Source organism: Trichechus manatus, unplaced genomic scaffold (assembly GCF_000243295.1).
Source record: "Trichechus manatus latirostris isolate Lorelei unplaced genomic scaffold, TriManLat1.0 scaffold00160, whole genome shotgun sequence".
NCBI classification, from domain to species: domain Eukaryota; kingdom Metazoa; phylum Chordata; class Mammalia; order Sirenia; family Trichechidae; genus Trichechus; species Trichechus manatus.
In genome coordinates this window covers 1,956,471-1,973,542 of record NW_004444096.1, presented here as the reverse complement: position 1 = coordinate 1,973,542, position 17,072 = coordinate 1,956,471, and positions in this window count along the sequence as shown.

Below are 17,072 nucleotides of genomic sequence, written 5' to 3'. Positions count from 1 at the left end.
TATACGCTTTACTGGTTTTGCTTGTCTAGAGAACCCAGCCTAAGACAGGGCCCTATGCAAGGATGCTTATTGCAGTGCTATTTGTATTATAAAAAATCAAATCACCATCCATCAATAGGGAAGAAATTGAAGATTCTAGGGAACATCCATAATATAGGATACTATGCAATTGTTTAAAAAAAATAACATCCAACCTTTGTATTTGTCATGGCTTGAACTGTGTCCCCCAAAAATATCTGTCAGCTTGGCTGGGTCATGATTCCCCGTATTGTATGATTGTGTAATCTGATGTGATTTCCTTATGTGTTGTAAACTCCGTCACTATGATGAGGTTATATGTGATGAGGTTATACTTACAAGGTCTACAAGATTGGATAGTGTCTTAAGCCAATCTCTTCTGAGATATAAAAGAGACAAGCAAGCAGAGACACATGGGAACCTCACACCACCAAGAAAGCAGTGCTGGGAGCAGAGCGTGTCCTTTGGACCTGAGGTTCCTGTGCTGAGATGCTCCCAGACCAAGGGAAGATTGATGACATGGACCTTCCTCCAGAGCTGACAGAGAAAGCCTTCCCCTGGAGCTAATGCCCTGAATTTGGACTTAGCCTACTCGACTGTGAGAGAATAAACTTCTCTTTGTTAAAGCTTCCACTTGTGGGCTTTCTGTCAGGCAGCACTAGATGACTAAGACAGTATTAAACTGGAAAAATCTGTAAAATACGTTGTTGCATTACAAAAATAAGTTATAAATTAAGACACACTGTATGACATGGCTTCTATTTTTTAAACTCTTACAAAAGGATATTATATGTACGTGTATTAAAAATGCATAAAAACAAAGATCTGGAAAACTCAAAAGAACATGTACCTCTGAAAAAGGGACTCATGTGAGATGGAAGAGTTGAGGATTTCAATTGCATCTCTGTTGTATTAAGTTTGTTACATAAGATAAAATGGTTGAAATCAGGAATTTTGAAGCAAGATCCACTTTTTTCAAATTTCAGCTTCACTGCTTAGTTGCTGAGACAAATTATTTAAGCTTTTTGTGCCTCAATTTCCTCATCTATAAAATGAGGAAGACAATAGTTCCTAAATTGCAGAGATGTTATAAGAATTAAATGATAGAAGGAAAGCCAAGACACAGAGAAGAAATTAGTCTATAGGACAGACTGTCTACATGAATAACAGCCTCAACTACTCTGAGACCAGAAGAACTAGATGGTGCCCATCTACCAACCGTTCTGATCAGGGCCACAAAAGATGGATCCTGATAGAAATGGAAAAAACTGTGGAACAGAACCTCAAATTCTTAAAAAAAAATCTAGAATTTCTTAACCGTTTGAGACTATAGAACTCCCCAAAACTATTGCCCTGAGACACTCTTTAAACTTTGAACCGAACCTATCACCGGAGATCACCTTTTAGTGAAATAACAGATTGGCTCACAAAATAAAGGATGTCACCTGTAAGTAATGTGCTCCTTTAAAAAATCATCTCTATGAAACCAAAAGGTCAACAATTACTTTAAAAATAAAAAAGATGAGAAGGTAAGGGGGCAGGGAAACTAGATTACTGGAAACGGAACAACCAGAATGAAAATAATGAGAATTTTCATGCATTGTGAAGAGTGTAACCAATGTCACTGAACAATTTGTGGAGAAATTGTTGAATGGCAACCTAATCTGCTGTGTAAACTTTCACGAAAAACACAATAAATATTATCTAGAAAAAAATTAAATGACTATGTACATATATTTAAAAAAAAAAATGTTGCTATCAAGTCAGCTCTGCCTCATGGCAGCCCCATGTGTGTCAGACTAGAACTGAGCTCCAATGACTAATTTTTCAGAAACAGATCACCAGGACTTTCTTCCAAGGTGCCTCTGGGTACATTTGAACCACCAACCTTTTGGTTAGCAGCTGAGCGCATTAACTGTTTGCACCACCCAGGGACCACATTGTTTAACAAAAATTAAATGCTCAATACATATGTTAGTTACCATTATTGCCATTACTACTACTTCTAATATTAGAGTTACCTCAGTACGGTAAGTGAAGTTCACCAGCAGTGATTAGAGACTCATTCCCCTTATTGGAAATGAGCAAATGAGAGATCCGTTCCCACTTTGAATGTGACTGTCTTGAGATGCACCCATCATCAGGAACAGAACTCCTTTGAGTCAGTGTTGGGGGATGTGAGTGGGGAGGGAGGAGGCCCAAAAAACCCAAAGAAAGCAGAGCCTCAGTCGAGGGAAGGCTGCTTTGATGCATATCTTGAATGCTCAAGTGGAGTCTTGAGATCCAATTCAACGCTGACCTTTTTTTTTTTTTTTAATCAGGCCAGACAAAGACTTCAAAAGCATGGGCGATCAGGACAGGCAAATCATGGTCCAGGGGTCTTGGATTTCACAAGTGCCCAGCCACAGCCACCTTGAGGAAGAAAACTCTGGTCCCGAGAGCACAGAGGACAGAGATGAGCTCTGCTCTGGATTCTTCCCTCTTTTATCTTCTAAGTAGGCCTCACCTCTTTCTGAGAGACCTCAAGTTAAGTAGTTTAATTAGATTACATAAATTAATCTTTAATATCTTGAACTAGTCCAGAAGCGACTATATAACAACATCATTTATTTTAACATGTTGGTACTCAAAAAAGGGGAAAAAAATCACCATCTTTTTAAGCTCTCCATCATAGCCACTAGAAACCCAAGTATTCGGAATTAGTTCTTAAGACAAACTGGGTGATTTAAAGGCTCTTTAGAGACATAATGCAGTTTTGTTATTTATCAAACAAACTTTTACTTATTCTTGGGGGAAAAACCAAAAAAGCCTCAGTTTTGGAGAACTCTTCTTAGACTGGTTGAAGACTGTCTCTGTGCTGTAGCAATGTTCTTAAACTTGAGATTTTTTTGAAAGTCTCCACATCTATCCTCGAGACTAGAAGGGGCCAAAGGGCCTACCTGAATAAAGGTGTTAAGTGCTGGACAGGTTTAAATTAAATGCTTACTAACTAAATTGTTAAGAGCGGATAAGATCTCATTTAAAGAGGTTAAGTACTGCTAGTATTTGAATACAAATAAGGAAATGCTGTAATTCTTTAATTAAATTTGTTATCTGGGAAGACAATACATGAATACGTGTTTACCAATAGAAATACCGTATTTTCAGAAATAATGCTCCTATACATACAACACACAGCACACCTAGGAAAATAACACACAAGGGGGTTTTGAGGTTGGCAAAAATGTATCTCTTGCACGTTATTTGCGTAAAATACGGCAAGTTCTCTAGGCAATGGTAGAATGAGTGTCCTATTCTCAACTTGTTTAACCTCAAGGAGAATCTGTAATAACAAAGGATTTGCTGTTTATTTTGTATTTAGTATGTACTATTATTCATGAGTTTTCAAAGAGTCTGAGGGTTGAGGGCACTTGACTAAACGTTTTCAGAAGAGTCCAATGTACACAAACTGTTCATTCACAATAGCAGAGATATTCCTCGAGGTAAACTTTGGGTTTTAGAAATGGGATTTTTATTATATTTGGAGCCAAAGCACAGTAGGAACACATATCAAATTATAATAGAGATAGGATTTGAAATTCAAGTACTTGCCACAAACAGTTCATAGTACACTCTTGAAGACTATATCGAATGAATTAAATGATGACCACTCAGAATCATGTCATTATCAGAATAGGAGAGCTGAGGAACTTTCTACTGTAACTGAAAGTTTCCATGGAAGATTAATTATTATGAATATAAGTAATTGTGGGTATAATGTTTAAAGAAATCATGAACCTCTCATTAAGGATAGCTTGTAGTTACAATCCCCTTTTTTCTCCAGATTTGAATGGATGTCTTTATTGTGGTGAGTATATGTATTTGCCATTTCAATATTTTTTACATGTGTGTTGTTGTTAGCTGCTGTTGAGTCAATTCTGACTCATGGCAGCCCCGTGTGTGCAGAGTAGAGTTGCTACATAAGGTTTTCGAGGCTGTGACCTTTCGGACCTATCTTCCAAGGCACCCCTGAGTAGGTTCGAACTGCCAACCTTTCAGCTAATAGTCGAGTGTTTAACCTTTTGCTACTCAGGTACTCCTTTTTTACAATTATAATTCAGTATATTAATTACATTTATCATATTGTGCAACAATCACTACTGTTTCCAATTTTTTCCACCATCCTTAACAGAAGCTCAGTGCCCCCCAGGCAATGACTCCCAGTTTCCCCCTCCTGCCTCTCCCTGCTAAACACTGACAGTCTTTACTCTCCACCTACTTGCCTGTTCTACACATTTCATATAGGCAGGATCATACAATACCTGTCCTTTGGTGTCTGACTTGTTGTATTTGGCATGTTTTCAAGGTTCAGTCATGTTGGAGAATACATCAGGACTTCATTTACCTTTATGGAAATCACCTTTTGATGTTTATCAAATACCCCTTGGTACAAACACTGCGCAAAGCACTGAAGGCATGTGATCATGAAGTTTTATGTATCAGACACTCAAGGAGTCTGTGCTTCCTAATGAAAAGCAGGACAAATAGACGTGATAATTGATACCTACAGAGGTGAATGATATCCACTGGACAGACAGCCGCCACTGTAGTGAGCACAGTCAGGAATGCCAGGCTGTAACAACCCTCAAGAAACATAATATTGCTAGAGAAATAAAATACACACATGAGAAAAGCATTTTACAAAAATCAACTAACAGTCTGTCAGAATCTCAGCCTTTTGGAGGCAGATGAGAAATTAGAGATAGACTAACCCTGTATCTAGTAGCTGAAGAAGCAAAGAGATGAAGAAAAGAGGAAACTGACCTCTTCTGAGTGGCCACTGTAAAGTTCCATAGACGACATCTGTTCAGTTTGTCCCACTGTGGGGGCTTGTGTGCTGCTGGAAGCTATACCACTGGTATCTCAAATACCAGCAGGATCACCCATGGTGGACAGGATTCAGTGGAGCTTCCAGACTAAGACAGGCTAGGAAGAAAGGCTTGGTGATCTACATCTGAAAACTAGCCAAAGAAAACCTCATGGATTACAACAGAACATTGTCCAGCTCACTCATTTGGACATGTCATCAGAGGGATCAATCGCTGGAGGAGGACATCATAGTTGGTGAAGTAGAGGGCCAGTGAGGGTTAGGGAGACCCTTGGTGAGACGGACGGGCACAGCAGCCGCAACCACAGACTCCAACATGCCGACGGTCATGAGGATGATGCAGGACAAGGCAACGTTTCTTTCTGTTGTACAAAAGGCCGCCGTGAGTTGGAGTCAATTTGACGGCAGCTATCTATCTAACCCTATCTACTGTAAAGTCAATACTAGTCTGTCCCTTCTTACATGATCTCATTTAATAAGGCAGCTCTGTAAGGTGTGTATTATTACCCTCCTTTTACAAATGAAGGGACAGAGGACTAGGGAGTTTAAGCAAGGTCACATAGCTAAGAGGATGTGGGTTCAGAAGGCAGATCCTGGTTCCTTTCACCATTCCGTTGGTCTTCCCCCGAACACACAGGCAGTGATTAAGTGCCAGGCCCAGGTCCCTGAGTAACAATGAAGCCATCACGTATGCTGGGTCCAGAGGAGGAATACATCTGGGAAGCCTTCGTGAGAAAGCTGGAAGCTGAACTAGGATCTAAGAAAAACATAGACCTGAAAGCATACTTAAGAACAAAGTTGGTAGTAGCTGAGATTGTCTCCACTCAATGCCTGTCTGTCCCACCCTTAAGAGGGTAACTTGCTCAAGGGCTTGTTCTCCAGGCCATTTTCAGTACGCAGCACAATGTCTGGACAGCGGTACACTCAAGAAAGATGAACTAACGAACACAAGAGACCGGGTATGACGGCGAGAACTCGAAGGGAGTTGGCTTAGGAGGAGCCGAGCAGGTGTGGCCCAAATTAACAGCTAGGAAATAGGGAAGAGGAAAGTTTGAGATATTTATCCAGTTAAGGGCTCCCTTCTCCTTCAGTCCCTGTTGTCCTGCGTGGGTAGCCGTCCTCTGAACTTGGCGAGAAGAATGTTGTGTTTTACTGAATTGCTGGTGAGCGATCACACCATTAGCCCAAAGCCTGAGGATGCGCTTCCTTGCCCCAAGTCCCAAGAAAGCTAGAATGAAGGAGGACTCAGAACCTCGTGCCCACCCCAGTGGGTGGGAGCAGAGAAAACACCACCACTGACCCACTAATTACCAACAAACCCATCAGTGGCAAAACGTTGGCTGGAAACAGTCTTAGGAGGCAGGTACAGAAAGGTGCCTGAGAGCAGGTTATAATCAATTTTTAATTTGGGCAAACAGGATGGACAGAGTCACATTAACAACAAATTTAAAACTGAGAAGACAATCTATTATATGCTGGGACATTTTAAATCCCAGTACTAGGATTTAAGAATCCAAAAGGCTCCTTTACTCGGTCGTACACCCAGGAGGAAGGAAAGGACGCAGACGTTCTGCCCTTCCAACACTCCTGAAATGTTTCATATTTATATAGTAGTCAGAGAAGTTTCTTTTTCTGAGGTCTGCTCCTTACAGAGCAGGGGGCTTGTTGGAGTCTGAGTTCGTCTTTTTGTCACTGGCCAGGACTAGACTCAAATGGGCTCAGTCTGAGAAAAGAGAATTTCTTAAAACTCCAGAGATTAATATGTAACTGTCTTCTTCGATACTCTATAATGTCTTCTCAAGCTTTCACCACCAGAGGACTCTTCCTTCTTAATACTGCACTCAAAAAATTAACAGCTGTAAAAAATAAGTAACTCCTAAAGCCGTATAGAGGGTGTGACAGTGATGGGTGACTTTTATCTGCCATTTTTGTTAGTGCTGACAGTATGACCACTTCTTGCCGGTCTTGAGCATTGAAAGAATTAGTCAAACATGAACCTGGATTGACCAAATAATTCAATTAGTGAAAGAGGGCTTTTATCAGGAACCAGGAGACCTGCCACTTAGAAGCACAACCTGTTCGAGCCTCTGTTTACTTGTCTGTGAAATGGGAGTGATACCTTAGAGAGCTCTCTGAGGTTAAATGAGATGGCATATGAGGCAGACCCTAGACTCTACCTCATTCACTCACTGTGCTAGCCGAATCCCCCAGTGCCTACCCAGACTCATCGGTGGGCACCGTCAAGGCCACACACCGAAAAGGGGAGGCTTGATCAGCGAGCCTGAGGAGTTAGAGGAGAAAGCTGAAGTCCAGTGGAGCCATCTGAGATTAGGACAGTATCTGGGAGAACGCTGAGCTGGTCGAGCTTTTGTCTCTTGTTTATCTATAAAGCCCATTGGATCTTTTCATTTTTAGGGGATTTCTGTTCATCTCTGCAGGGAAGCAGACGAAAGATATTTTAAAAGGTCAATTTTCCTGAACCTTGTTAAGTTTAGCTACAACTTCAGTTATCCGCTCAGAAGATATTTACCTGGCTCTGAGTCACTTGAAGACAGGAAGTTTGGGAATAGAGCAAATTCAGAAGAACAAAGAGAAAGAAAGCTGATCGAGTTTACTGGTGACAGGAAGTAGAAGAGATGCAAACATATACAAAGAAGAATGCAACGCCATCTTGAAAGGCTGAAAATTGGAGATACTATGGCAAAATGAAATCTAATGACCACAAACATAAGATCCTTTATCTGAAAGCAAAAGGAGAAGGAAGGGAGGGAAGGAGAAGGGCGAGGCGGTGGGAGAAGGGAGGACAGTAACCCGAGGGAGGGAAGGAGACAATTGCACAAACACAGTAAGAGTCCTGAGGGCCCCTGCACCTCAGCGGGAAGTACGGGACAGCATGAAAGTGCCAGGTGGAGGCAGCAAGTAGGGTCCCAAATCCACCACTGCTTTGCTTGCCAAGCTGCAGTTACTGCCTGCATCAGCCCATAAAAACCAAACCAAACCAGCTGTCATCCAGCTGATTCCAATTCATGGCGACCCCATGTGTGTCAGGGTAGAACTTTGCTCCATCGGGTTTTCAGTGGCTGATTTTTCAGAAGTAGATTGTCAGGCCTTTCTTTTGAGGCATCTCTGGGTGGACTTGCTCCGCCAACCTTTCAGTTAGCAGTCCCACATGTTAACGGTTTGCACACCCAAAGGGAGGCGGCTTTTCTCTAAAACAGTAGCCCGCTCAGTCGTTGTGGTTGTTAGGTGCCGTTGAGTCGGTTCCGACTCATAGTGACCCCGTGTACAACAGAACGAAACACTGCCCAGTCCTGCGCCATCCTCACAATCGTTGCTGTGTTTGAGCCCATTGTTGCAGCCACTGTGTCCGTACATCTCATTGAGGGCCTTCCTCTTTTTCACTGACCCTGTACTTTAGCAAGCATGATGTCCTTCTCCGGGGACTGGTCCCTCCTGATAACAAGTCCAAAGCATATGAGACAAAGACTCACCATCCTTGCTTCTAAGGAGCCTTCTGGCTGCACTTCTTCCAGGACAGACTTATTCATTCTTCACCAATCCCATAATTTAAAGACATCAATTCTTCTTCGGTGTTCCTTATTCATCGTCCAGCTCTCATATGAGTTTGAGGTGATTGAAAATACCATGGCTTGGGTCAGGCACACCTTAGTCCTCAAAGTGACGTCTTTGCTTTCTAACACTTTCAAGAGGGCTTTTGCAGCAGATTTGCCCAGTGCGATGCGTAGTTTGACTTCTTGGCTGCTGCTTCCGTGGGCATCGATTGTGGATCCAAATAAAATGAAATCCTTGACAACTTCAATCTTTTCTCCGTTTATCATGAGCCCACTCAGAGGTAGGGACTTTCACTAATTCACATGCCGACAGCACGTTAACTAGCTATAGTCCAGCCTAGATAGCATATGTAAATAAATACATAAATAAAAGAGACATATGTGCCTTAATGGATAGTAAGCTCTTAAGTTATCAGGGTGATGTGGCTGACCTAAAAGCTTAGATGATCTCAGGCTTTGATTATAGATATTAAAAAATCTGGAACAATAGAGGTGGCATCCTATTCTTGGCCACCCTAATACCTGCAGTATTCTGTTCATTTCAGGATGCTGCATTTTAAAAGACACACACACCAGGAAGAAATAGGCAATCGGGAAAGTATTCAGAGAAAATGAAAAAAGAAGGCATCTGAGAAACAGTTGAGACCATGATGGGTGTGTGACTTAGGCAAGAGAAGTTGATGTGTGAGGGGAGGCCCAAGCCGTGACAGCTGTGGAAGAGTTCTTAGACTTCCTCTTTGTGGTCTCAAAGGCTAGATCCGGGAAGCTTCAGAAAATCAGATTTGGGCAAAAAAGAAGGAATCACTTGACACAAGATATCTAGAGATAGGAGTCCTTGGTGGTGCAAATGGTTAACACACTCGGCTGCTCACCAAAAGATTGGCGGTTCAGGTCCACCCAGAGGTGCCTCAGAAGAAAGGCCTGGCAATCTACTTCTGAAAAATCAGCCATTGAAAACCCTATAGAGCAGGGTTCTACTCTGACACACACCAGCTCGCCAGGAGTCAGAACTGACTCGATGACAACGAGTTTTTATATAAATGTGCTCGTGTAAATCTTAGCATATGTGTGATTAGTGAGTCTGTCGTATTGGAGAAAATTAGGAAAGGAGGGAACTGGATGTTGGTAATAGAAAAGAGACAACGCAGAGGAAATCTCAGGAGGGATAGAGAAAGCCGACAGAAGTAAACCCCAACCCCAGAGGCGCTCTGATGACATGATACTGGGGATTGGAGGAAGTAGAAACGCAGGCAGAGGTTGGAAGGTTTGTGTCTGGACTTGGAGTTATGTGGCCGTTGGTAAGAAAATTCATCTTGTGTGTGAGTGTGTGCTTTAGGTGAGAGTTTACAGAGCAGATTAGTTTCTCATTAAGCAATTAATACACAAATTGCTTTGTGACATAGGTTGCCAACCCCGCAATGTGTCAACACTCTCCCCTTCTCGACCTCGGGTTCCCCATTTCCATTCGTCTGGTTTTCCTGTCCCCTCTTGCCTTCTCGTCTTTGCTTCTGGGCTGGTGTGCCCATTTAGTCTCATATACATGGTTGAACTACATGCATTATTGTTTGTTTTATGAGCCTGTCTAATCTTTGGCTGAAGGGTGAACTTCAGGAGTGACTTCAGTACTGAGTTAAAAGGGTATCTGAGGGCCATACTCTCGGGGTTCCCTAGTCTCTGTCAGACCAGTAAGTCTGTTTTTTTTTTTTTTTTGTGAGTTTGAATTTTGTTCTACATTTTTCTCCAGCTCTGTCCGGGACCCTCTGTTGTGATCCCTGTCAGAGCAGTCGGTGGTGGTAGCCGGGCACCATCTAGTTGTGCTGGACTCAGTCTGGTGGAGACTGTGGTAGTTGTGGTCCATTAGTCCTTTGGACTAGTCTTTCCCTTGTGTCTTTAGTTTTCTTCATTCTCCTCTGCTCCAAACAGGGGGGGACCATTAGATGTATCTTAGGTGGCTGTTCACAAGCTTTTAAGACCCCAGATGCTACTTACCAAAGTATGATGTACACCATTTTCTAAAAAGACTATGTCATGCCATTGGGCTAGATGTCCCCCAAGATCATGGTCCCCAGCCCTCAGCCCAGTAACGCCTCAGGGAGTTTGGATGTGTCTGTGAAGCTTCTACGACCTCACCTTGGACAAGTTGTGCTGACTTCCCCAGTATCGTGTACTGTCTTACCCTTCACCAAAGTTAACACTTAATCTGTTGTCTAGTTTCAACTTTTTTCTATTTCAAACATCTATATTGCTATGTATTTCTGGTAGGTGGAAAGTCAAAATTTTAAAATATTAATAACAAAAGTCATTAAACATATTATGGAAGAGGAGACGCAGTAACGGCATTCCATTCTCCTCAGCATTTTCGTATCATAAGCAAAATAAATTCATAAACTGAAAATTGTCTAATACACAAGTGAATATCAACAGAAAATGTAATCAAACAGCACTGGTTATCATTTAAGCTGTAATTTTGCCTTTGTGTCTTAAATCAATTTTTTTAGTTGTGTAACATCTCAACAATTGAGAAAAAATAGAGAATAAAATGACAATTACCAACTGGATCTAAGAAAAGTTATTCTTTTGACATCTTTGCTTCGTATCTATTTTATCTGAGGAGTAACACCGATCATTTCAAGGTTCTGTGTGCGTCACCAGAGGCAGACAGTAACCTGTTGACGTTTCCAGATTGTTGGTGTTGCCATTAGCTAGTTACCATTGAGTAGGCTACAGCTCAAGGTGACCTTCAGTGTAACAAAAGATAACTGCACCATCCTCAAAATCGTTGGTATGTTTGAGCCTATCATCGAAGCTATGGTGTCAATCAGTCTCACTGAGAGTTTGCTGTTTTCACTGACCTTCTACTTTACCAAACATGATGTCCTTTTCTAACAAGTGGTCTTTCCTGATGATGCGTCCAAAGTAAGCAAGCCAAAGTCTGGTCATCCTCACTTCTAAGGAGCATTCTGGCTGTACTTCCTCCAAGGCTGATTTATATTACATAGGCATAAAACTGTAAGCAATATGTTGTATGATTCCATTCATATGAAATGTCTAGAATAGGCAAATCCACAGGGCAGAAAATAGATTTTGATTACAGGCAGTCCCTGGGTTATGAATGAGATCCATTCCTAAATCTGTCTTTAAGTCAAATATGTAGGTAAGTTGGAACAGGTTCTTATTTAATGTCAGTCAAATGTTGGAGCCCTGGTGGTACAGTGGTTAGGAGCTCAGCTGCTAACTAAAAGGTTGTCTGTTCCAATCCTGCTGCTCTTTGGAAACCCTATGGGGCAGTTCTACTCTGTCCTATAGGATCACTACGAGTCGGAATCGACTCGACAGCAACCGGTGTGAGTTTTTTTGGTAGTCAAATGTTTGTCTTAGTAAATAGTATATATTTCACCCTTCTAGGCATATACAACACATAAACACTTCCAAGCCACGCAATGTTGTCATGAATGTCACAAAGTCGTGTGTGCATTCATTCTTATGAACCTTTGTATTTAACTCAAATTTTTAAGATAATAGGCTTTATGGCAGTCCATTCTTAAGCACAAGTTATTCATAAGGTGGGAGTTCATAACCTGGGGACCACCTCTACCAGGGGCTTCAGGGATGTAGGGATGAATAGCGAATGCCTGCTAATGGGTATGAAGCTTCTTTCTGGGAGGGATGAAAATGTTCTAAAATCAATTGTAGTAATGGTTACACAATTCTGTGAATATACTAAAAATTAATGAATTGTACGCTTTAAATGGGTGAATTTTATGGTATGTGAATTATATCTCAACAAGGCTACTAAAATTTTTTTAAAAACTAAGCAAAATGTACAAAGGTGGTGTGTTATATTAAAATATTTCCTAATGTCAAACCATCCTGCAACATGACTGGGATTGGGATAAACACTAACTAGTCAATAATGTATTTTTTAAATGTGACAGATTTGCTCTGCTGATATTTTATTTAAGATCATTGTATCCATAACTGACATTGGCCTGTAATTTTGTCCCTTGTCTTACTGTTTTTGTTCCATTTTGTTATCAAGGTTACACTAACCTCATAAAACGATTTGGGAAGTTTCCCTCTTTTTCTGTTCTTTGAAAAAGTGTATGCAAAGTAATGCTTGTCTGTTCTGTGAAGATTTAGTAAACTTGGCTGTATCGGGGCCTGTTTTTTGGGGGGGAGGGATGGGAAGGCTGTAAGATTATTAACTTGATTCACTTCTTTTGTTGATTATAGGTATATTCAAACGTTCTGTTTCATCAGTTTCGGTAATTTTTGTTTTTCTAGGAAATTGTCCAGCATCTCGCAATTTTCTAGCATATTGTCATTAACGCATCCATAGTGTTCTCTTGGGGTCTTTAATCTCCACGAGTATTCACATCCCCTTTCTCTGCCGTGGCTTTTCCCTCCTTTCATCCTCGGCCATTCCTGCCAGAGACAAGTTTATCACTCTTGTCAAGGCACCAGCTTTTAGTGTGATGGAGTTTCTGTATTATTACTCTGTTTTCTAGTGCATTAATTGCTATTTTTATCTTTATTATTTCCTTCCTTCTGCTGCCTTTCTGCTTGCTCTGTGGTTGTTTTTCTGTTGTGTATTGTGTTGAACGTTTTGCTCATGAATTCTCAGTCTTTCTCATTTTCTAGTAAGTGTCGTTAAGACTATACATTTTCCTTGAAAGTATCATTTCGGCTGTACCCTACAAGTTTGATGTGCAGTTTTTCGGTTTTTTTTTAATTCCTATTTAATTTTAATTACTTCATAATTTATATTATTATTTATTTCATTGTTATAGTCTTTGATTTTTATTGTGGAGAATTTCAAACATATACAGAATCATACATTGCTTCATGTTGAATCCTTCTGGAATATTTCTAGTTAGACATCCCCTTAAATCGGCTTTTTAAATATACACTTTTTGGTAATAATGCTTCTCTTTGTTTTTATTATAGAAATCCATATGCATGTCTTCTTTCTTCTCCCTGAAGACAAAAACGATACTTTAAATTTCCGTATGTCATACGTAGTAAGTGCTGAACAAAATCTGGTTGAATTTTTTTTAAGTTGTATGTAACCATATTAAAAGCAGCCCATTTTGCCTAAATGTAGCCTAAGCTTCACTGACAGTTAAAAATCATTTTGAAGTACACTTAGCAATTTTGTCATTACAGCGTCTATATTTGACCTTCCCCCAAAATTCAGAATTATTGAACAAGCACCGTTTTAGGAGATACGCACGGCGCAGCTGCCCACGGAACCTCAGTCCTGCCTTTTCCTCTTTTGTCTGTTGCTGATCCCTGTCTTCCTGCTTCTTTTCCAAAGGCTTCAGTATGTGCACTCCCGGGAATAAGCACCCTAAGTGCATCAGCAACACTGGTGAGCCCAAGAAAAGCACCACTGAGCCTCCACAGGGAAAATAAGTTGTTGCCGCTCGAAGGAAAGATTCCAGCGCCTTCAGGCTCCACCACCACTGGCTCAACCGTTTCTAAGAATAGAGCGAGCTGTGGAAAAAAAAAAAGTATATACTGGCACCAGACCCTGGTCTGTAATTGTCTCCAGGCTTTAAAATAAGAACAAGCTGAAGCGGAAGTGCCCCTGGAAACCCTGCCCAGCCCTCACTCGGTGCACCTACCAGGACGCGGAATGTCGGTCCTGCTCCCAGAGACACTGACTTAAGTGGGCAAGCACTGCACGTTGCATCACCACAGAGCTGTGGGTTTCCAAGACAGAAGTGTCACTTCTAAAGCAGGAGGCCCAGTGGGGTAGATCCCGCAGAGGGTCCAGGCCTCACCCTCAGTATTCTGGAAGATTCTCACTGGGCCTCTGAGGAGGGGGGAAAGGGGTCAATGGGATGGGAGAAGTCTCCTTTCCCAAAAGTTAAGCAAAGCTGTTTGCCAAATGCTTCTCTTTCTATTTAATTCCAAAAGCATAAATGTAGCTTGTTGGTTCTTAAATTGGAGCCCTGGTGGTGAAGCGGTTAAGAGCTCGGCCGCTAACCAAAAAGTCAGCAGTTCAAATCCACCAGGCGCTCCTTGGAAACCCTTTGGGACAGTTCTACTCTGTCCTGTAGGGTCGCTGTGAGTAGGAATCAACTCGATGGCAATGGGTTTGGTTTGGTTTTTGGTTTGGTTCTTAAATCAGAGTTTGCAAATAGTTCCCTGTCCTCAAAAGCAATGTCAGCTTTCTACCAGACAGCCTCTAGGCCTGGGAGAGCCTGTGTAGTTGGATCCTCTGTTTCACTGGTTGACTAGCCCTCCACAGATGTGATGAAGGGATGAAGAACACCATTCTTTAGTTCCAGCTAGCACAAAACTCTGTGTGTGTGTGTGTGTGTGTGTGTGTGTATGTTTAAAATGGGAATGCAACATTAATCTATTAGGTTTGTTATTAGAAACAGATTCCCAAAATTTTGCGAAATCGTTCTGAAGAAAAAGTTCTGCATGCAAAAATTTCAAATAATCCAATCCTAGTCCCTATTCAAGGAGCCCTGGTGGCACAGTGGTTAAGCACTTGGCTGCGAACCAAAAGATCGGCGGTTCAAACCCACCAGCTGCTCCACTGGAGAAAAGACCTAGCAATCTGTTCCTGTAAAGAATACAGCCTAGGAAACCCTATAGGGCAGTTCTACTCTGTCCTATGGGGTCGCTATGAGTCAGAATTGACTCAACAGGCACACAACAAGTCTCCATTCATTCAAATATCTCCTGCCTATTAATCATTCACTACACCAAACTCTATAAAACATCACAGTCAGAATTTTTTAAATACTTAAATAGATAGAGAGAATTACAACATTTGTGAATAGAAAGACACAATACTATTGAGAGGTCAAGTCTGCCCAGATTCATGTACAGATTCAATGCAATCTCAGTCAAAACTCTTGCAGACTTGTTTTTTGAGCAGGGGGTGGGGGAGGGGCAGCAAAAATAACAGACTGATCATAAAATTTATATAAATATGTATGATGTGCAAAGGACCTAGAATAGTCAAGACAATTCTGCAGAAGAGGAAGAGGAAGAAGAAGACGGGAAGGTGTTTGAAGACATAAACTATCAGATTTCAAGACCTACTATAAAGCTAAAGTACTTAAAACTATGTCGCCTTGGCAGAAAGATAGACAAATATACCAATGGAATAGAATAGAAAGTCCAAAAACAGACCCACACGTAGATGGTCAATCGATTTTCAACAAAGTCACCAATGAAATCAGATGGGGGTGAGAAAAGTATTTCCAATGTAGTATTGGGGAAACCTGATCTCTTTATTACCTCACATTGTACACACACACATACAACAATAATTTTAAATGGATTAGTTTCCTAAATTTGAGGGCTAAAACTGTAAAGGTTTTGGAGGAAATCACAGGATGATATCTTGGAGATCTTGCGGCAAGATTTCTTGGGTAAGACACAAAAAGTATGACCTATAAAACAAAAAACTGATGAAAATGGATTTCATCCATAATTAAAACTTTTGCTATTAGAATAAAACATTATTAAGAGAGTGAAAAGGCAATCCACAGACTGGGAGAAAGTATTTACAATACTTATATTTGATAAAGGATGTATTTCAAGAATACATAAAGAGGTCCTACAAATCAATAATAAAAAGACAATCATCAATGACAAATAGGAATAGCCAATAAGTATATGAAAAAGTATTCAGCATCATTACTCACCAGGGAAATGTAAATTAACCACAAGAAGTTATCAAGAATGGCAAACTTTAAAAAGACTGGTAATTCTGAATGTTGATGAGAGTACAGACGAGCTGGAGCTTTCACACATTGCTGGTGAGATTGTAAAGTGATATAATCAGTTTGGAAAACTAATGAGCAATTGTTAATAAAGTTAAACACACACTTACATGATGGCTTAGCAATTCTGCTCCTAGACATATGCCAAAGAAAAATTAATCCATATGTCCACAAGAGACTTTTACAGAAACTTTCAGAGTACTTTTATTTATAACATCGGAAAACACACTCATGGACATCAATAGCAATGAATAATTGTGATATAGTCACACAAGGAGATACTACTCAGCAATAAAAAAGAACAAGCTTTTGCTACACATGGAAGAATCTCAAATGCATTACGCTAAGTGAAAGAAGCTGGTATCAAAGGTTATATCTGTATGATTTATATGACAAGTTGGAAAAGGCAAAACTGTATAGGGATAGAGAATTGATCACTAGTTGCCAAGGACTAGGGATGGGAGGATGATTTGACTAAAAAGGAGCAACTCAAGGGAGTTTTGGGGGGCAATGGAACTGTTCTGTACCTTTAATGGTGGTAGTTACAAAATCTCTGCATCTGTGTTAAAACTCGGAGAACTGTATACATACCAACAACAACAACTAATGCGTGTTTTAAAACTCACAGCTAGAACTACACACATTTAAAAAAAAAAAGATGAGAAAATTCTACCGTATGTAAATTTTCAAGCAATTACAATGAGTGAAAAAAGCCAGACACAGAAAGGTAGCGTAATGTATAATTCCTCTTGTTTAAATTTCAAGAACAGGCAAAACTAATTTATGGTAAAAGAAGTCAAAATAGTCTCGGGGAACATCTAGCTCCATTGGCATAACACAGTTTATAAAGACAATGTTCTACAT